The sequence below is a fragment of the Mustela lutreola genome, chromosome 16, assembly GCF_030435805.1.
Source record: "Mustela lutreola isolate mMusLut2 chromosome 16, mMusLut2.pri, whole genome shotgun sequence".
Taxonomy (NCBI): Eukaryota; Metazoa; Chordata; class Mammalia; order Carnivora; family Mustelidae; genus Mustela; species Mustela lutreola.
Window position 1 is genome coordinate 5,979,093 of NC_081305.1, and position 21,491 is coordinate 6,000,583.

The window sequence follows — 21,491 nt, forward strand, 5'->3', positions numbered from 1 at the left end:
AGTCTGGCCTCTACCTGCCTTTCCAGCTTCCTCTTGACATCTTATTTCATTCCAACCATACTAGTCTTATGGCTCCTGGACTGCACATGTTTCCACCCACCACAGGGCCTTTGAACATATTGTTGCCTCTGACTGAAACACTCCTTCCTTCTGACTTGTTTAGTTCCCTCTATTATTCATCAGCACTGAACTCAAGCATCCCTTCCCCGGAGTGTTAAAGCTACCATAAGCGGCATTCTCAGGATCATGTGCTTCTCCTTTGAGGCACATATGAAAGTTGCAGTTGTCTACTTATGTGATTATTTCAAATTGTCTGAGCCCCCCCCCCACCGCTGGAATATTCATAACCCAAGGAAAACTACAGAATCTGCAGCATTAGGGTGGTCTTTCACATGTGTCAGGCACTCAATAAATCACAATTGAAAGGATAAACAAATTTATCTTTTTATTCCCACCAGTATCTGGGACAAATAGGTGCTCAAATATTTTTAACATAGTTAAATAATTAATGGAGCTAACACTTTAAAAAGAAATGTTACTTTCCGATGTAATTTATTTAACTTTCACTGAACTGCATTCTATTCCTTAAAACTGTTAGAGGGAGGCTCTTCTGGGGGAAACCATTGTTTTTTTTAAGAAAGATTTTTTTTAAAAGTGTGTGATACCTGTAAACAGCAACCGGATTCCCCCAGAAAGAACAGTTGAGAAAAAGAGAAAAGAGAAATCGTTAATGTAGATAAGAAAGCTTCATTGTGGACCAAGACAGGGATGCTATCTTAAACAAATGGGTATAGGTTATTGACCACAAGAAGAATAAAATTCATTGGTATGTGAAAACAAACTCCCCAGAACCACTCTGAGCTCTCCTTTTTAGCCAGCACCATCAATTATGATTATTAAGTGCCTGCTCGGCTTCTGTGCAGTGGAAGAGGCAGGGAGGTCTGGTAGCTAGGCAACGGCCTGGAAACTCAAAGGGTAGGAGTTGTGATGCCAGCTCCTCCATAAAAGTGATAAGTGGCCTTGGGTAAACTCCCCTGCCTTGTTTTCTTCATCTGAAAAACAGCATCCCCAGTCTTTCTGCATTGAGGGAAGAAAAACAGAGCGAACAGAACACTGCAATTATAGGAAAGTGAGCTTATGGGGTCTGGGGAGTAAAGAACCCCTCAGGGGACCAACTTTTCCACTGAAATCACCACTTCATTACAAATGGGTTGAGACTGAGTAATCTGTGCCTCAGTTTATCCGTCTGATATGATTTATAGATAAGGGCCAAGTCCTGACTCAAAATACAAATTAAAATGTGGGTCTTTATTTCTATAAGACCTCTCCCTTAAAAAGTCCTCAGACTTTCTCAGCTACCCCTAAACTAAGCACCTCAAAAGCAAATGTCATATCTACCTGATTCACTACACAAGCCCCAGCACCCAGCCTAGTGTGCGGATGGCTTCTGGAAGACCTTCATTTTAAGCAGCTTTATAGCGAAACATTTCATTTAAAAGTCTGGACCTTCTTTCTTCAGTTTGCTGTAATCTACATTCACGGAGTAGAACTTATACTGATCATTGGGACCCAGTTTGTTCCAGGGTTCTGGGTTATTCTTCCTATCCCAACTGACATCTGGATTGAACAATGCCAGGCGCAAGACGTATAGTGCTGCTCCTGTACCTCCTGCCCCAATAAATACGAAGAGGGGGATCAAGTATTCAAGTGTTTACTGAATGGGCTCATTGATTGTTTAAATAATATCAACTCTTTAAATGGGGGTAAGAAAGCTTATAGCCTTAAGTGAAGCATTGCTAGTCTTGAAGAAGAAAAAGTCCACTGAACAATTTTAAAGGAAATGACCTAAAGATAAGTCCATGCCAGGTCATGAATAGCCATGAAAGAGATAACATTTTGACTAATTCTTTTTCATTATTTTTACTATTACTTAGAACAGTCCCAAATAATACAGTTATAGCCCAATGGCATTCCTCTCTCCAAATATAACTGTCATTCCTGTAGAGTAAGTTTTCAAAATGTTTATATATTATCAAAATTAAGTTTCAAAATGAGCTACGGTATCTGGAAAAAGGGGATAATAATATTTCACAGAAACTAATTGGAAACTTGTTTTGAAATAAAGTAGTTATTATTTCCATCATGGAGAGATGAAAGTATAGAGATTTCCTTTTATCTCGCCCAGCCTAGTATCTTCCATTATTTATTCAAGCTAAAATTAAAACCTGGCCAAATCCTACTGAGGCATTGCATATCAGTTCGAGATTATTCTTCTGGAAATGAACTTTTGTTCACAAATTTCATTATGCAGTTACAAATGACTATTATTAAAATGTAACATATAAAACTAAATTGTCTTTTTTTTTTTTCCTCCCGGCTATGCACAGGTCCACTTTCCTACGCAGTATTGTTCTTTTCTTCTGGACTTGGCAGCACACTGTCTCTCCGCCCATTGCCTCAGCACTCAGAACATTTCACAATACCCATTCCATTCACCTGGAGCCCCCCTTAATGCCATTTTTTTATGGCTCCATCCCTTACACCCCAAGTGTAAGGGACAGACACCAAGGGACCTTCTCTACCTCGTGACCTTGCTAAGGCCCATTTTCATTTTTTCTTCAGACTCAAACTTCAGACAAAGTGATTACCTACAGAAAAAGTACATGGGGTGTATTATCAACACATTTGTAGGTTTCTGAATGCCTGATTCTTTCTTGCCCATCCCCCATGCCCTGTCCAGTCCTACTCATTTTGCTCGGAATGTTCTTCCTTGATTGCCTAACTCTGACTTGTCCTTCAGGTCTCAACTTAGAAGGAACTTTCTCCATAAAGATTTCCCAAACCTATCTCCCAGCTCCTAGGTCAGGTACAGCCTCTGTGTTCCCATGGTACCCTGTACCACACATAGCACTTGCAATCCTTTTTTTTAATTGGCTCTCCACCCCACCCCACAATGGGTTGTAAGTCCCATGTGAGCAAGAGTAGGTCATATTGGCTTACCATTTATTCACCAGTGCCCCGTACAATGATAGGCATGGAGCAGTCGATCAACAAGGATTTCATGAATTTTGGATTTAGATTCTAGTCTGGTATTTGTCCCCTACGAAAACCAATCTTCCATCTGAATCCCAAAGATGGGATACAGATGCTGAGAACTGAAAAAAGCTGCACCAGGTTTAAAAACTAAAGAGCCTGGGGTGCCTAGGTGTCTCAGTCTGTTAGACGCCTGCCTTAGGCTCAGGTCATGATCCTGGGACCCTGGGATTGAGGTCCACATTCTCCCTCCCCACCCCACCCCCACCATGCTCTCTCTCACTGTCTCTCTCTCTCTCTCTCTCTCAAACAAATAAAATCTTTTAAAAGACCAAACAACAACAACAAACAAACAAAAACTAATGAGCATGATTGAAACAGACTGACCAGGAGAGAAGACCCTGGATGTGCTAGGCAGAACCTTCCTTCCAGGAGTAGAAGGAAATGAGCAGAGGAGAAATTACAGTTTACTTTTTCTAAAAAATATTTTATTTATTTATTTGACAGAGATCACAAGTAGGCAGAGAGGCAAGCAGAGAGAGGTGTGGGGGGAGGCAGGCTCCCCACTGAGCAGAGAGCCCGACACGGGGCTTGATCCCAGGACCCTGGGATCATGACCTGAACCAAAGGCAGAGGCTTAACCCACTGAGTCACCCCAGCGCCCCGAAATTCTAGTTTTCAAGGTGAAGAACCAGGAAGAACTCTAGTGAACTACAAAGTTAATGCCAGGAATGCTTGAAGAATTTTAACTTGTTCACTCTCAAATTCTACAAGGTAAATATTACCACTATTCTACAAGCAACTCCTATGTGGACAGGTAAACTGATCTGCCCATGGTCTTCCTGCTAGAGAAAGTGGAACAGCCAGGATTTGCCCCTGGTTGTATGGTTCCAGAGCCCTCACTCATAACTGCACACTCAAACAAGATAAACTGTGCACAGGAATATTGAACTGAAAGAAAATGATAGGAGGGTTAATCCCTCAATGTGCCATTGCGAAATATGCTTATGCGAAATACGCTTAACCCTTTCATCCACAAACTCAGAAACACACCCACGCCTTACCAGCTACAGTCAAAGTGAAAAAGATGAACCTCAGAAACACACTTCACTGCTTGGGGCAGATGATACAACATTAACAAGCAACAAAGAGAAAGGCGTATATCACAACTTCTATTGTATTTCCATCTTCTGTATCAAGGAGAATGATCTTTAGACTCAGGAGGGCTGAATAAATGTAGTTTAGAAGAAATGGAAGTGTGAGATAGTAAGGTGATAGCCGGAGACTATCTCGCTGTTTTAAATGAGTTGGAATCTCCAGGCCTAAACAAATTACATCCGGAGTATGGAGAGACTTTGTAGATGTAATCTAAGAGCCCCATGTCAGTAATCTTTAAGGAATCAGAGAGAATAGAAAAGGTACTGGGGCAATGCAGCCAGAAAAACAGTATGCCAGTTTCTCAGCATGGGCTGGGGAGACGTGCATCCCATGGATCTACGGATGTACAAGCTTGGTTTTGAAACACAGTAATACTCTAAAGTGGTGACACAGATGATTTGCGAGTCCTCAGAAAAGGACATGGTGAGCACTAGGAACCAGGACAGATGCACTGGAGGAAACATAAAGATCCTACGTGCCTCTTTTTCACAGGTCTAAGGACAGGTGAGAGTGGGGTGCCATGCCCACAGGCAGACATGTGAGAGCAGACGGCTGGGGTTCCTAGCACCCTGTGCCTCACTGGCGTGGATGCAGAGGACTGGACTGGCTAAGGGGTCCTTTTGCTTAACACTCCATGAAGGCACATTTACTCAGAGAAAAACACCAGAGGGAGAAAGGCCTTCATATGGACAAGAGATACAAATTCTGTGCCTCCCTGTACCCCAATGTTTACAGCAGCCATGTCCACAATAGCCAACTACAGAAAGAGCCCCAATGTCCACAGACAGTTGAATGGATAAAGATATGATATATATACAATGGAATACCTCTCAGCCACCAAAAAAATGAAATCTTGCCTATTTGCGATGATGTGGATGGAACTAGAGAGTATTATTTAAGCAAAATAAGTCAGTTAGAGAAAGACAATTATATGATTTCACTCATATGTGGAATTTAAGAAACAAAATAGAAGAGCATAGTGGAAGGTAGAGAAAAATAAAACAAGACAGAATCAGACAGGGAGACAAAGCATAAGAGACTTAATCATAGGAAACAAACTGAGGGTTACTGGAGGGGGTGCGGGTGATGGGGTAACTGGGTGATGTGATGAGCATTGGGTGTTTGGGTTCTCTTAAAGTTTGTATTTATCTATTTGAGATATAGAAAGTGAGAGCTGTGAAGGCTGAGAAAAATCAAGGCCACCCCACCTCAGGTTTAGCCTTAGCATAAGTACAGCCATCTCAGACCCCTATGCCCAAGGGCTGAACTTTTCTTACTTACTTTAGTTCCAGGAAGCCCCACCCTACTTTAGTTCTAAAGACCCCCACCCTACTTTAGTTCCAGGAAGCCCCACCTTGCTTTAGTAACAGGAACCCATAAACACCCCTGCCTTAACTAAGCCCTGGGTCCAAGTCCCTACTCCCCTATGTAGGTTATATTTGGGCCCAAGCTTAAGCTTGTCAAATAAACCCCCGTGTGATTGCATTGGTGCTTGGCTCTTTGGTGGTCTCTCAGACAGGAAAACTCGGGCACAACAAGAGCAAGCATGAGCAATGGGGGAGGTGAGGGATCAGAGGAGGAAGAGGGGGGGAGTGGCAAGGGAGAGGGGCAGAGGGAGAGAAAGAGGCAGCTCTTCACTGAGCTGGGAGCCTGGGCTTGATCCCAGACGTGAATCAAAGGGAGATACTTAACCCCTGAGTGACCCAGGTGCCCCTGAGTACTGGGTGTTATATAAGACTGATAAATGACTGAACTCTACCTCTGAAACTAACAATACACCATATGTTAATTAATTAAATATAAGGTTTTTTTTAATAGTAAAGAAAAAACAAAAACCCACTAAGAAACAAAAAGACAAATTCCATGCCTCCCCAAAGTCCCAAACAAGCTCACATCCATCTGTGCTTTATACTAATTGGGGCAAGCATATTTAGAAAGTCTCTTCATTTTCTTGGGACCTGATAGAGAAGACAGTATTTTTAAGGAAATAAATGCCTCGTTGAGCATTCATACCAAAAATGCTTGAATTTATGAATCAATGCCCCTCGGACTAGAACCTTTTCCTGCATGCATAGATCATTTCCTCCCTCCATCAGGACTCTCCCCAGTGTCGCTTCCTTAGAGAGGTTTTCTCCAACCTGCCTGATGTAAGATAGTATTTGCCCCCTCTCATACTCTGAGTGTCTTGTTTTATCTTTCTGCATAGTCCTTGACATTAGGATACCATACGATATACTCTAGCTCTTACCACTATCTAATATTATATATACTATGATACGTGTGTGTGTGTGTGTGTGTGTGTGTGTGTGTGTGTGTGTGTCTGCTGCTGTATGTATGTCTTGCAGAGCCAACAAATTCTATGTGAATGATGTCCCTATATTGTGTGGTAGCCTTGTCCTTTTGAATGTCAGCTCCATGAGGGTGTGGTGAAGCTCGGCCTGAGAGAGCACTGACTTGAGGGAAGGAAGAGGAGGCTGGACAGGGTAGCCCTTGTATAACTGAAGTACCATCACAACAAAATAAGAGGACTTTCTCTGCTGCCCCTGATGAGTAAAGCTATGGGAAACAGGTCTGACAACAGATGCAAAGCTTAGTCATAATTAGATGCCCTCTGAGCTATGAGCTCCCAGTCCACCAGCAGAGATACTCAAGCAGAGGCTACAAGGTAACTTGGCCCAGATACTTTAGGCTCTACCCAAAGGGGTGAGAACCTAGGTTGATCTGAAGATCGTTTTTCAGTCCAACCTCATTCTACATACAGTGATCTTATTTTCTGAACCCCAAACCAAGATCTGTGGTCCTATAAAAAGACTATGTTGCTTCTGGATTTGAAAGACCATCTATCTAGCAGATTTAGTGCTATTAGTCACCAAAGTATTGAGTTTCCAGGAGATGTCAATGATTGAAACAATGAGAAAACATTTGAAATTGGGACTTTCCTGAGAAAGGGAAGACGTAAAATCATTCCAGGACAGGAATTTTCCTCTCTTTGGGTACTCCTGTTTTAACTAAATAGGCAGAAACTCTTGGTTGGAGTTCACTCTTTTTTTTTTTTTTTCTAGCACAGGTTTTTATTTTTTGAAAGATTCTTAATTTTCTTAAGTAATCTCTACATCCGGCATGGGGCTCAAACTCACAACCCCAAGATCAAGAGTTGCATGCTCTACAGACTAAGCCAGCAAGCTCCCCACCCCCCAGGGTTAAGTTTTCTTGAACCATGGTGTCTTCTTCCAAAAGCTCAGTACCAAAATGTAACTATTTATTTTTGTTCATTCAGATTTAAAAAATCAAGAAGCCCTTGGAAAAGCTTCTGGGAGCACAGTAAAATTCCAGGCCCTCTCAGAGAAGCTATGTAACCCTTCCCTCACAATGTCACTGCTACCTCTATGGGGAAACTGCAGTCTGTGGAGTTTATCAAGGCCCCAGCTACCCTAGTTCCTCCAGCCTACACCAGAGTGCCTTCCAATCAACGCCCCATTTTAGGATTCTTACACCAAGAGGTGGGTGGGGTGAAAGACTCTCTCCCTGCACTCACTGTTGCCACCCTTGGCCAAATCTGGACTCTCCTTTATCCACAGGAATCAATCAGACTGATTGAGATATTGTAATTCCAGATAGCAAGCATCAGGCAGGTATCAGCTGTTCTGTATTAGACACAATGTTCTTTTCAATAGACTACTTTGTTTCACACTGACAGTCATTTTTCACCCTGCATGGCAGAATTTCAAAGCCAAGAATCCTGCATTACACGGTAAACAAACAAAATTAGGCTCAAAATTGCCTTTTTTTGATTTTGATATATTAATCAACTCTTCAGGAAAGCTTCTAAACATTTTCAATTACATAAAAAAACAGGCTGGCAACATTTTCCAACTTCAAAAAAACCAGGCTGAGTTAAAGGTTTGTTTTCTATGCCACGGGTACTGGATATTACATATTTGCAACTGTTTCTGTTTTAGGACAGATTGATTAATAGCATTAGTTCTAAAGAATCCCACATGTTGGGGGGGGGGGGCGGGGATAGGGGATGGGGGTAGTACTTCCATCTGTGATCTTCATTATCCAAGGCAGATCCATCTATTTTGGTGTGTTTCCTTCTTGCTTCAGGGGCAGCCTTGGGTCCCTGTGCATCTCTGGAACTATGGGCCCCATGGTCGCCATGAAGTGCTGACTGTGAGTCAGCCGGTTACAGTGGAGATAGAAGGCAACTAATGGGTCACATGAGTCAAGGGAAATCTTGACACTCCAGAGTCCCCGCCTCCTCCATGTACTTAACATCTTACTTGATTAGACAGGAAAATTAACAGTGAAACTAAGAAAGAAAAGATGCTGAAAAAGGAAACAACAAGGAGGGTACGGTTAAAGGGAATGTATACCCAAAAAAACATATACTGGACAATTACGTGTTAAAGATTTGACATGAAAGTAGCCAAAGTATTTCATCATATCTACTGTTACTTTATATCTACTGTTATATCTACTGTTACTTTCTACTGTCACTTTCTTTAAGAAGTAGAAATCAAGGGAACCTGGGTGGCTCAGTGAGTTAAAGTCTTTGCCTTCGGCTCAGGTCATGATCTCAGGGTCCTGGGATCGATTCCCGCATCGGGCTTTCTGCTCAGTGGGGAGCCTGCTTCCTCCTCTCTCTCTGCCTGCCTCTCTGCCTACTTGTGATCTCTGTATGTCAAATAAATGAAATAAAAATCTTTAAATTTAAAAAAAAGGAAGTAGAAATCATAGAAAGAATGCTACTAAGGGAACTAAAATGTTTACACATCCTTCCCTAAATGTATTCCTCAGGAGCTTAAATGGTGACTATAGTTCATACTGTATTACATATTTGAAACTGCTAAAAGAGTGAATCTTAAAAGTTCCCATAACCAAAAACCAAACCAAACCAAACCAAAAAAAACCATAATTACATATGGTGATAGATGTTAATTAGTCTTACAGTGATGGTCATTTTGCAATATATACAAATATCAAATCATTATGTTAAATGCCTAAAACTAATATAATGTTGTCTGTAATACCCCTATAAAATTTCTTCATTAAAATAGAAAAGAAAAGAGCTTAAGACAACTCCTGCTGTTAATTGCTTAAGTTTTCTGTAACCTTTAAAGCACTATCTTATCTATTAGATAAAACTGGCAAGTTATCAGGATTTACTTAATCCCTGTACTTCGCAGTGGGTGTCACCTATAAGAACAGAAAAGAATTGGAATTCCGAAAATCTGGTCATGCAAAGGGCTTACAATATATGGTAGAAACTGGACAAAAATGCTTGCAAAACATATTTGGAATACCTGACATGTGAAAACAAATGTGATCTTTATATAATTAGATAAGGCTGTGTGTATTTACTACAGGGGAATTTCACCACCCTTATTAAAATAAACAGGACTTAAAAGCTTTCGGCACTTGAAGGAGCTGCTCCTGAGGGACTGGCAGGCTGAGCAAGTGATCGTAGCTCTGCCCTGTGATTTCTCACACACACACACACACACACACACACACACACACACACACACAATTTTCTTGGTACTCCCTACTGCAAATAAGACATATTAAAATCTTTAAGACTTTATTATTTCACTTTTCATAAGATGCATAAAAGCAATCAGGCTTATAGAGTCTGGCACAATAACTACATGACCCTCTTGGCCCCCACAAATATTCATTCTTATTCACGAAAGGAGCTAGTGATTCAACGCTAATCTGGGGCTGTAGGCCTCTTGCATGCCATTCAAGACAGAATTTGTAGGTCTTGTCCTAGGATTCTCCAAAATTAGGGATGTCTGTCAGCTTCAACACAGACTGTACTTCAATTCTTTATATTATGATGGGTAGGAAATTTCAGGATGCCAGAAGATAAAGACTCATAAAAGAATATTAAGCACTTGTCACCACCTATCAAATGCAATGCCAACCAATATTTCAGTATAACTCACAGACTTCCAGAATTCTGCCTAAAGGAGAAAATTTTTATCAACCAAAGCTAGCACTGCTCAATTAGGGAGTTGTGAGTGGAAAGGAGTTTCACCCCCTACTGGTGAGTTTCTGTAAGAATGAGTTAGAGGAAGATTTCCCAGTAAGTAGATAGAATCCTGAGAAAGGTTTTACTTGTTTATGGGCAGAAATCAGAAACATATAGTACCATCAAGTTACTCTTTGTTCTGCCTTATATGGGACAGAAAAGAACAAGTTTCTTCCCAATCTCTCTCTATAGACATACCCATTGAAAAGGCAGGCAGGTTTTCTAAATTAATAGGCTTTAAACAGGTATTTTTAAAGTTTTCTGTAGATATTTCTTATTTTCCTCCTCACTATAGATGTACTGTAGCCTGTCTGCCAGAAAAGGGAATAGGACTTTGTTCTTTGATTAAGAACACTGATCACAGTCTTATTAGTTTAGTTATTACCAAGAGAAGAAGAAATCACTGTTGACGATGCCAAAGGCTCAGGCCCCAGCTGGCGACTTTCCTAAGAGTCTCTCTGAACTCTCATTCACAGTTTGCTTTGCTTAGATAGGAATACTTGACTGCACAGTATCACCCTTAACTGAGTCCCCATCCTCTGCTTTCATGGTTTGATCCCCTGATGGATCCATTGACGAAACTCCTGATGAAACCATGACATTCAAAGAAGAGTTACTCACACGGTAAAGGGAGATACTATAGTGTCAGTGACTACATGGTAAAGGCATGTCAAGGGATAGCAGCAAAAATGGAGCAACTTATTAAAGAGTGAAATTAATTGAGGAAGATTTTCTAAAGGTGGTAAGACCTCCCTGTAGGCTTGATCATTATCCAAATGCATTCATTTTATAAGGTGACTATAAACTTTAACCCTGGTGATTTATACGAATTAATTAACATCCATGTCTAGTAATCACCCAGCAGAAAAATTAAATATATCTGAAATACATGTCAAATTAACTTTTTGTTTCATTTATCACAACACTAATCCCAATTCACATATGTTCGGCCTTCTAAAGTTCAGCTGCTATTACATGATTCGGTATAGGCTCATGACTTTAAAAAAAGGAGGAAACTTAATTTTCAAGACATCTAAATTAAGCATTTTTATTAGGAAAACAGTATGTCAGCTCAAAGGAGACGGCTATGCTAAGGTAACGAAAGGTCTACAGCATTCCTTGCGCTAACTGAGGTGGTTCCCCATTCCTGTTGGCCTCCTTCAGTGTACTGGGTCCCAGAATGAGGATAACCAAAGAACTTTAAGGAGGAAAAAGAAACTGCAACAAAAATGGAACCCTGTGAGATTAATAAACTATATCATTTAACATTTATATGATTGTACCTAAAACACTAATTTAAGGTATAAAGAAATTTTCCTGGTTAAGAGAAGTTTAAGTACTTACATGTATCAAGAGAGTGGTCATTGGCAAGTGAAACCAAGTGAGCAGGCCCGTGTCTGGTCCTACTGAGCAATTGTCAGACTTCAGCTTATTTTGGCAACTACAATCAAAGAATACAAAGAGACCAGCATTATAATTGCATGATTTTACATTGCATCAGCTAGAGCATTTCTATTGAAAATATGAAAGCTAAATAAAATTGGTTTAAATAACGTCTTTTCTTATATTACAGAATAAGAGGCCCAGAGGTAGAGTAGCTTCAGGGTGAGTCACCTGGTAATTCACAGACATCATGAAGGACCCAGGTGTTTTCCATCTGTCTACTCTGCAAATATAAGCATGCTGGCCTCTCCCCTGAGGCAAGCACCTCCTCAAGGTGCTAAGACTGGCTTCTGCAATTCCAGGCAACATATAAGGATGACAACAGGCAGAGACAGAAGTGTTTCCTTACACACATAAATTTTATGCGAAAGCACCTTCCTCCTCAAACACTATCTCTCAGTTCTCATTGGCCAAAAATATGGCACTTACCCATGCCTAAAGCAATCACTGGAAGGGGAATAATCAGCATTAGAATGTTTGGACTACTTGAGATTCACTTCACCTCAAGGCTAAGTGAAACTCCAACTTCCCTTAAAGCACACCGGCCATGAATATGTGAGAAAAATTAGGGTTCTGCTAGCAAGAAACAAGGCTAGGGACAATGGCAGGGGAGCAGGAAGCCCAGAGTGTCTGCCGCATTTGCGTAATAAGAATAGAAATAGAGCTCAACTCACTGCACACAACTCAATGCACAGAACTAGCACTAATGGCTGAACCGGTAGTATTACGCATATAAGACTAGCCATTGTTTCTATAACAGCATGTCTTCACAGAGAGCTACAAAGACGTGAATCTTTCTCTTTAAAAGGCACTAAGTGATTATAATCAAAGAACAAATCATTGCTAAATCCATATCATCTACATGAACCCAGAATAGATATTTCCTCTTTTATTGAAAAATCAAGGGTTCCCTTTACTGGAAATTTCAGTTCCAATGAGTTTCCAGTAACAGTTTCACATTCCAGATACACATTTGTAATACATTTGTATTGGTTAATCGGGCTCAATTTATCTAAAGAGCCACTAAAAGGGCCAATTGTTTATGCAAATTAGGAATCATGGCTGTATTAAAAAGTAATTTATTATATAATGTGCTACCTGAATATACTCAGACATACATCATTTAATTTTTCATTTCATTCCAAATTCTTCATTTATTACATATTCATGTCTCACATGGAAAAAAATGGTTAAGATGATATTTGTTAAGTATGTGTTCATTTCTGAAAAGAAAAGAATATTTAATCAACTGAAATACTTTTTTATTAACATATAATGTATTATTTGCCCCAGGGGTACAGGTCTGTGAATCATCAGGCTTACACACTTCACAGCACTCACCATAGCACATACCCTCCCCAGTGTCCATAACCCAACCACCCTCTTCCTACCCCTCTCCCCCAGGCAACCCTCAGTTTGTTTTGTGAGATTAAGAGTCTCTTACGGTTTGTCTCCCTCCCAGTCCCATCTTGTTTCATTTTTCCCTTCTCTACCTCCCAAACCCCCCACGTTGCCTCTCAAATTCCTCATATCATGGAGACCATATGATAGTTGTCTTCCTCTGATTGACTTATTTCACTCAGCGTAATACCTTCTAGTTCCATCCATGTCGTTGCAAATGATAAGATTTCATTTCTTCTGATGGCTGCATAGTATTCCATTGTATATACATACCACCTCTTCTTTATCCATTCATCTGTTGATGGACATCTAGGTTCTTTCCATAGTTTGGCTATTGTGGACACTGCTGCTATAAACATTCGGGTGCACGTGCCCCTTCGGATCACTACATCTGTATCTTTAGGGTAAATACCCAGTAGAGCGATTGCTGGGTTGTAGGGTAGCTCTATTTTCAACTTCTTGAGGAACTTCCATGCTGTTTTCCAGAGTGGCTGCACCAGACTGCATTCCCACCAACAGTGTAGGAGGGTTCCTCTTTCTCCTCATCCTCACCAACACCTGTCGTTTCCTGACTTTTTAATTTTAGCCATTCTCACTGGTGTGAGGTGGTATCTCATTGTGGTTTTGATTTGTATTTCTCTGATGCTGAGTAAGGTTGAACTCTTTTTCATGTGTCTGTTGGCCATCTGGATGTCTTCTTTGCAGAAATGTCTGTTCATGTGCTCTGTCCATTTCTCGATTGGATTATTTGTTCTTTGGGTTCAACTGAAATACTTAATGAGAAATAACACTATTAAATATTTTACTATCTTGGGGCACCTGGGTGGCTTAGTGGTTAAGCCTCTGCCTTCAGCTCAGGTCATGATCTCAGGGTCCTGGGATCGAGTCCCGCATCAGTCTCTCTACCTGGCAGGGAGCCTGCTTCCTTCCTCCTCTCTTGCTCTGCCTGCCTCTCTGTCTACTGTGATCTCTCTCTGTCAAATAAATAAATAAAATCTTTTTAAAAATTTACTATCTTTAAGGGATATCAGGAGAAGCAATGTGGTACAACTATAAAGCCATCAACTGAGAGGCAGGAGACGTGAGTTCTAAATCTAATAGCATTTATTCAGTACTCACTATATACCAGGCACTATGCTATGTGTTGAATTCATGTTCATTTATTTAATCCTCATAGTAGCCCTATAAACTATGTATTATGATCATCCCATTTTCAGATGCGGAAACTGAGTCACAGAGAGGTGATATAAATTGCACAAGGTCACAGAGCTCACAAGTGGCAGGAGGAGGATTCAAACCCAGACCCTGTGACATCAGAGCCAAAACACTCAACCGTAGTGCACTACAACCTCTCTAGTCCTGGAATTGTCATGATTGTTTCACCTTGTCAGAGCCAATTTCCTAATGAATTAAACAGAAAGTTGGGTAGAAAATTTCCAGATCTAGCACTTAAAATGTCAAGAAAGTCTTGACCTTACAGACATCCTCCTCTGCCAAATTATCTATATTAAAGTTATATGTATCATACATGGCCAAACACGTGTGTCTGGACCCTCTACTAACTGCAAGATGATCCAGAGGAAGAAATAACTAAAAAGCCAACAATGGTATGTAAGTCACAGGAAAAATAAAACTCCTTGGAGGAATAAGATGCAGTTTATTAGGCTAAGTTCATCAATTGCCCCAAACACTGGCATGAGATCAATTTAGGAGGCCATCTACGCAGTAGGGTTTCCTACAACATGACCTCTAAATTGACTAAAGGTCTCCCAAAGTATGCTACAATATTTCTGGACATTAGGCAGTAGAAAATTCTGCCCGCTTCAGAGCAAAAAGTCTCTCTTCTGTCTAAGCCTTCTAAAAGAGTTAGAATTGAATTACTTTAAACCATCTCACCAAACATAATTATGAGTATTTTTGAGATTCCACAAATACCCTCTTTGGGGACTCTAGACACAGAGACACAGAGTAGAGCTATATATTTACAATATGCAATAATATGCAATATTAAATTTATTTCTCTAAACAGTGTGAACTATCCATCAAAGTGACCTACCATTCAGCTTGTCTGAAGGGCAAAATTTTAAATCTAAGTGATTAAAAGCTGAAATCTTATTTTAATAATACAAGCAGCATTGGACAGTATCTTCCCATGGTCAGTGAAGTTCCTACATGCTACACTGTTTCACTGTGAGTAAAGAGGGACATCAAGTGGCCTAAGTTCTGGAAGACTCCTGTCTTGTCAGTGGCATTTTCTCAACCCAAACTGTGGAGCAACTATGATCCTTGATGGAATGGCAGAGCAAAGCAGTGCAAAGGAGAGAAAACTTCAAACTACTCATCTTCTTAAATAATCACTTGAATAATTTCAGCAGAATTTTGTAAGGATCAAATTTCATTGGGTTAGAGACTTCTTTTGGGCACACAGTAATATCTCAATCATCTGCAACAGATAAGGGATATAATAACGTGAATACAAAAATAATTCATGTATCATGGTGTTTGTATGTATGGAGGTATTTGTTTTGTAGACAAATTTGCTTTCCTATTGCATTCTTTTTATGTTAAATAATAAATTTGTTATTCCTAACCAATTTTTTTAAAAAAAAGACCAAAAACAATCCTAAAGCATTGTTGGTCAAACTGTGAAAAATAAATTTGCTACTATAGTATGCAAGAACTTATCCATAACTTTTTAAAAAGGATAGTTACAGCTTGTTTACATCTATCATTTGGAATATATTGCATTATATATTGTATATATATTATATATCTCAAAAATACTCAAAAGTGTTGGGCACTTCTATTCATACACAATTCTAATCTCTTTGTCCTGTTTATGGAATAGATAAGGTAAGAAGACTTTTATGACATTTTCCCACTGAAAGCTAAGGTAGGCAGCTGGAGAACTGCATAGAAAGCCACTAGTGACAAGAACCATTTGCCTGTTATTTAAATGTTTCTTTGCTCAGGAAAGCATGATGTTCCTTTCAGATCCTTTCCTCCCTTAGTCCTTCAGGCCAGTCAGAGTCTACGGATGAGAGGAGAAATGAGAGAATTACCCTTCTGTCTTGTCTGAGCCATTGAAGTCATAGTAAAATAGAGTAGTTGAGGCTGATACGGAAATTTCAAAATGAAAGAGTCAAACCAGTACAAACTGAAATAACAAAATTCATTATAGAAGAGTGAGAACTTCAGAACCAAGGGAAGTTTAATCACTGAAGTGATTCAAGTGTGGGCGAGGAGCCCCAAGACCTCAGTTCCAAGCCTGCTCAGCCTCTTCCAAACTTCTGGGTTATTTAACCGCTCTACATTGTGTTTCCTTATCTGTGAAATGGAAAGACTCACCTCCAAGGGTTATGGTGAGAAATAAGTAATCAGACCAGAGGTGCCGGTCGACCGTGCCTGGCACAGAGCCAGGCACATTATACATGCATTATAACTACTCCTCTTGTTAATCCAGGAGTAAGATTATTCCACTGAGAGTATCTGGACAGGACATCCTGACCTAAGAATGCCTCTTATTTTACATATTGGCATAATTTATTTTTAAATTCTTCCTTTCATAAATTCTCTTTTGAAAATTTAGTTCCAGAAGTAATATAAGTTTTTTAAAAAAGTGAAAACTACTGAACAGGTTAGAAGTGAGAGTCCTTTTCCCATCCCCAATGCTGACTCTGATTATTCTTACTTTAAAAAGTAGCAACAGTTCTTGGCTTGAGGTATGTTTCTGATCCATTTACATGTTTAAACAAAAAGATAGGTTATCTATAATTTTTAAAGTACAAATTGAGCCATGTCACAGAAATTATTCTACGACTTGCTTTTTCACTTGGCAACATATCCTGGATATCTTTCATGATATGTTAATACATTTAGATATATACTGTTGACATAAATTTAATATTAAATGTTATGAAAACAAATAAGATAAATGATGAAAATAAGAATAAAGTGTTCTTTCATTGCTGTTTAACTTGTAAGTGTGATGATGGCACTGTGATTATGCTGTGGGGTTTGTTTTTGCTTTTGTTTTTTGAAGTTTTTACCATTTAGGGATACCTACTGAAATTTTTACAGATAAATTATATATGATGCCTACGATTTGCTTCAAAATAATTGGAAGAGGGATGGAGAGAAGGAAATCATATTTAAAAGAAGATTGGGCAAGAGTTGATAATAAAGCTGGTTGGTGAGTTTATGAATATTAGACTCCTTTTTGTACTTTTGAGTATTTATGAAGTTTTCCATAACAAAAAAATTTTAATTATTTTGTGTCCTTAAAATATATCTACTAAATTCCAAACAGCTATATATTCAATTCACAGCAATTAATTTTGTTAAAGATTTATTTTGTTTTTTTAAAGACTTACTTATTTATTTACCTGACAAGTAGGCAGAGAGGCAGGCAGAGAGAGACGGGGAAGCAGGCTCCCCACCAAGTAGAGAGCCCGATGCAGGCCTCGATTCCAGGACTCTGAGATCATGACCTGAGCTGAATGTGGAGGTATAACCCACTGAGCCACCAAGCGCCCATTTTTAACAATTTTATTCATTTACTCCAGAGAGAGAAAGAGAGACAGAAATGGGGGAGGAGCAAAGGGAGGGACAGGCAGACTCCACGCTCAGCTCAGAGCCCAAGGTGGGGCCTAATCTCAGGAGCCTGAGATCATGACCCAATCAAAACCAAGAGTCAGTTGCTTAATTGACTGAGCCAACCAGGTGCCCCGGTTCCTTCCTTCCTTTCTTTTTTTCTCTTTCTTCCTTTCCTTTCTCTTTCCTTTCCCCCTTTCCTTTCCTTTCCTTCCTTCCTCTTTCTTTCTTCCTTTCCTTTCCTTCCTTCCTTCCTTTCATTCTTTCTTTCTAAGATTTATTCATTTATCTTAGAGAAAGAAAAGACTGAGAGAGAGAGAGCTTTGTGGGGAGGGATGGAGGGAAGGAGAGAATCTCAAGCAGACTCCCTGCTGAGTTCAGAGCCCCATGTGAGGCTTGATCTCATACCCTGAAATCATGACCCCTCAGAGGCTTAACTGACTGAGCCACCAGGGGGGTCCCTATAGCAATTGATTTCTGATTAGATTAATCAATAAACTTAATCATTCCTAATGCCTATCCCATAAGCAGCACAAAAGAAAGCAACTTAGCTTCTTTGTAGGTTGAATGTTACTATAAAAAAATCCAAATATGGGCGCCTGGGTGGCTCAGTGGGTTAAGCCGCTGCCTTCGGCTCAGGTCATGATCTCAGGGTCCTGGGATCGAGTCCCGCATCAGGCTCTCCACTCTGCAGGGAGCCTGCTTCCCTCTCTCTCTCTCTGCCTGCCTCTCTGCCTACTTGTGATCTCTCTCTGTCAAATAAATAAATAAAATCTTTAAAAAAAAAATCCAAATATGATAACCAACCTAGAGAAGCGATGCTCACTAATGATATGGGAGGTTATTTATCAACAAGTGTAAATTATAAACTTTTAAAATTATTGCTTTTTAGAGTTAATGAGGAAGTGTTTTCCTTTTTCTGTTATACTGGAATTATTGCAGCTGGATGAAAAAAGGAAAACATTTCTCTAATCTATGTAGAATCAAGAAGTCAAGAAGATAATGTGTGCTCTGTTCACCCAGACAGGACACATTCCATCAGGAATGCACTCACCAAAATTCTGCCCTGCTGAAGCCAAGAGAAAGCCTTTGTTTTGCCAAAGGAGCTGAACAATTTTTTGAGTTTTTGGTTTCTGTTTTGCTCTACACACACCTCAGTAGTTCCAAGAAGGCAACCAAGCCCTTACTATCTCATATGGCACAGAGCAGAAGTTGTGTGTTTTCTACAGCTCTTCCTGACTTTTGTCAAAGCCTACATTGACTGAAGAGGTAGACCTATGTGCCCTATAGGCAGACGGGATAGCCAGAGTACCTTCTAGGACAGCAATGGGAAGAGTTAAAGCTTTCTCAGTATTGGAAAGAGGTCAGGATTCAGAAGGCCCAGTGAGATGCAGTATCTGGAAAGGCAAGGAAGGACCTGTGAGGTACACCCAAAGAGGTTAACACTTGACCCCCAGTCCTTTCAAAGATTCTTGAACACCAAGGATGCACTATAAACAGTGGAGGAGCAGAATCTAAAATGACCAAGCTGGCTGAACAATGGCCATCTCCAAATTATCCAGAGAGATCTAATGATCAGTGATGAGAGGAAGTTTCACTTATGCTTCAACAGATTCAAGACCCTGAACCTTTGCATGAAAGTTTGAGCCAGGAGGACAGTAATAAATATTTAGTTAATTCCTGCCAGCCCAGAAGTATGAGGCAATCTTAGATTCAGGTTTAAGTGAACTTTAAAGATGTCCAATATTATTTATCAATTTGGGTTTGTGTTTGCTAATTCACAGAGTCTACTCCATTTAAAAAGCAACCATGCCAATAAAAGTGCTAGAAAAGCAACCTTCCTTCATGCTGTAATAACCATCCTTCACAACTACACAGCTTTTTCCATTTGGCAAGGTGTTTTGACATGTTACCTCATTTGATCCTCTCAGAGTTAAGAGGGCTTGGTGGCTTTTGAGCTGTTGAGAGTAGATGTGCAGGAGCAAAAATGGCTTAATGGAAGTGAGGGTTTTCTTCCAGACATCTGGTCACTAGATATTTTCTTAGCTTTGTTGTATTCTCTTGCTCTCTGTCTCACACACATCCTTGTCAGAAAGAAGAAGAAAATTTCACTCAACACTTCATTTAAAAATATCTGGACATTGGGGAGGGTATGTGCTTTGGTGAGTGCTGTGAAGTGTGTAAACTTGACGATTCACAGACCTGTACCCCTGGAGATAAAAATATATGTTTATAAAAAATTAAAAATTAAAAAAAATTAAGCCATGTGATAGTAATAATAGGTACATTATGCACAATAAAGTTTGTATATAGAGATAGAAAAAAATATCTGTGCAAAGTTGTCATTTGTAAGGTGAAATTCACAGAACCCAACGCCAAGGATGACTTCACTGCCTAAGGGGTTGCAATTTAGGCTGCCACCCAATGTTGGTAGTAGGTAATGGTCAAACCTTCTTGAGAACTGGAGAAAAACAAAACAAAGAAACAGGCAGGCATTCCCACAAAGGAAAGAGATTATAACACTTTGTAATGCCTTCTTACTATCAAAATCACATATCTTTCCTAAAAACAATTCAAAAAACATTAAGTTTATTTAAGGAGGATTGTTTTTTGTTTGTTTGTTTGTTTGTTTTTCCCAGCGCAAATGGTTTGGTTCAAATTCTCAACAGCCTTCTTTTCAACTACTGGCTTTGACTTCTATAACCTGATCTCTCCTTTTTTATGAATAAAAAGAACTTACCAGGGGTAAAAAAAAAAAAAAAGAAGACTATTTAGTCTCTACAGCTCTCTGCTTTAAGACTTTTCTTTTGTTCCTCCTCATTATTAGCACACAATTTCCCCTTGGGGAAAATAAGCATCCATCCATCTTAACTGTAGCTTGACTTCCACAATCATACATGTTCCCTTAATACTCGATTTCCGCATTCTTTTTCTTTCTAAGGACTTCCTCCATCCTTCAAAAGGTTCTTTCAGGTTTGGACATAGTGGCTTCATTTGTATAAACTGGTCATATTTTTAATTTTTTTCCTTTTCATAATCCCCATGGCAACTGGCTTCTTTGGAAACTTCCATGGAAAGTCCAAAGATATATCTTTTGACTAAATAGAGTATTTTGAATAGAGTTAGTACAGGAAAATAAGCTGGTTTCATTACCACATCTCTGGCCTTTCATTATTGTTTTGTTTTGTAAAATGAAAAAAAAATTTAAATATCAATTCAGCTAGATAGAACTGATTAGGTGTTCTGGAGCTTACATGTTATTAAAGAATGTGAATAATTTTAAAGATGTTGTGTCACCCATTTTAAACAGCAGTTTTCACATATCCACTCAATAAGAATTAAGTATTTAACTGCCTGAAGCTATGAAAGATTCAGATAACTATAAAACTTAGAACTGTCCTCCTGCACCTGCAGTCATGTTAGGTAACAATAAAAGATAGTATAAAACTAAACCCTGAAACTATACAACAGCCCTATCAGCATTTGGAATGAAAATGGAAATGATCATTTTCAGTTGATGTAAGAGGAAGGCAAAATCTGAATTGGGTTCTGAGTGATGCTGAAAGACAACATTATTCTAGGCATCGTCCCAGAAATAGAAGACAGTAGGAATGTTTACATGGGGGCACAGGTATATGTGGAATGTTTGGAGGCACACTGTCTAGATCAGTTTAGCTAAAGGACAGTAAATTGAGGTATACAAGACAGGGTTGGGGAATAAGGCTAGAGGTATTGGAAGCCGTGACTATTAGCCTGGATTTTATCTCGTAATAGGATTAACTAGTTTAAAAAAAAAAATTTAATCTAAAAGAAGTTAGTATCTAAA

General features: G+C 39.5%; 1 long non-coding RNA gene across 1 annotated transcript in view; it reads right to left on the reverse strand.

The window, feature by feature from the left end:
• The window catches only part of LOC131818825 (uncharacterized), a 79,144-nt gene extending 67,149 nt beyond the window's left edge, over positions 1–11,995 (reverse strand). Inside the window, exons 1-2 of the long non-coding RNA XR_009348946.1 lie at positions 11,843–11,995; positions 11,573–11,669 (exon numbers count right to left, since the gene is read on the reverse strand). This is a non-coding gene — a long non-coding RNA (uncharacterized LOC131818825). The remainder of the gene's footprint in view (positions 1–11,572; positions 11,670–11,842) is intronic.
• Positions 11,996–21,491: the final 9,496 nt, after the last annotated feature.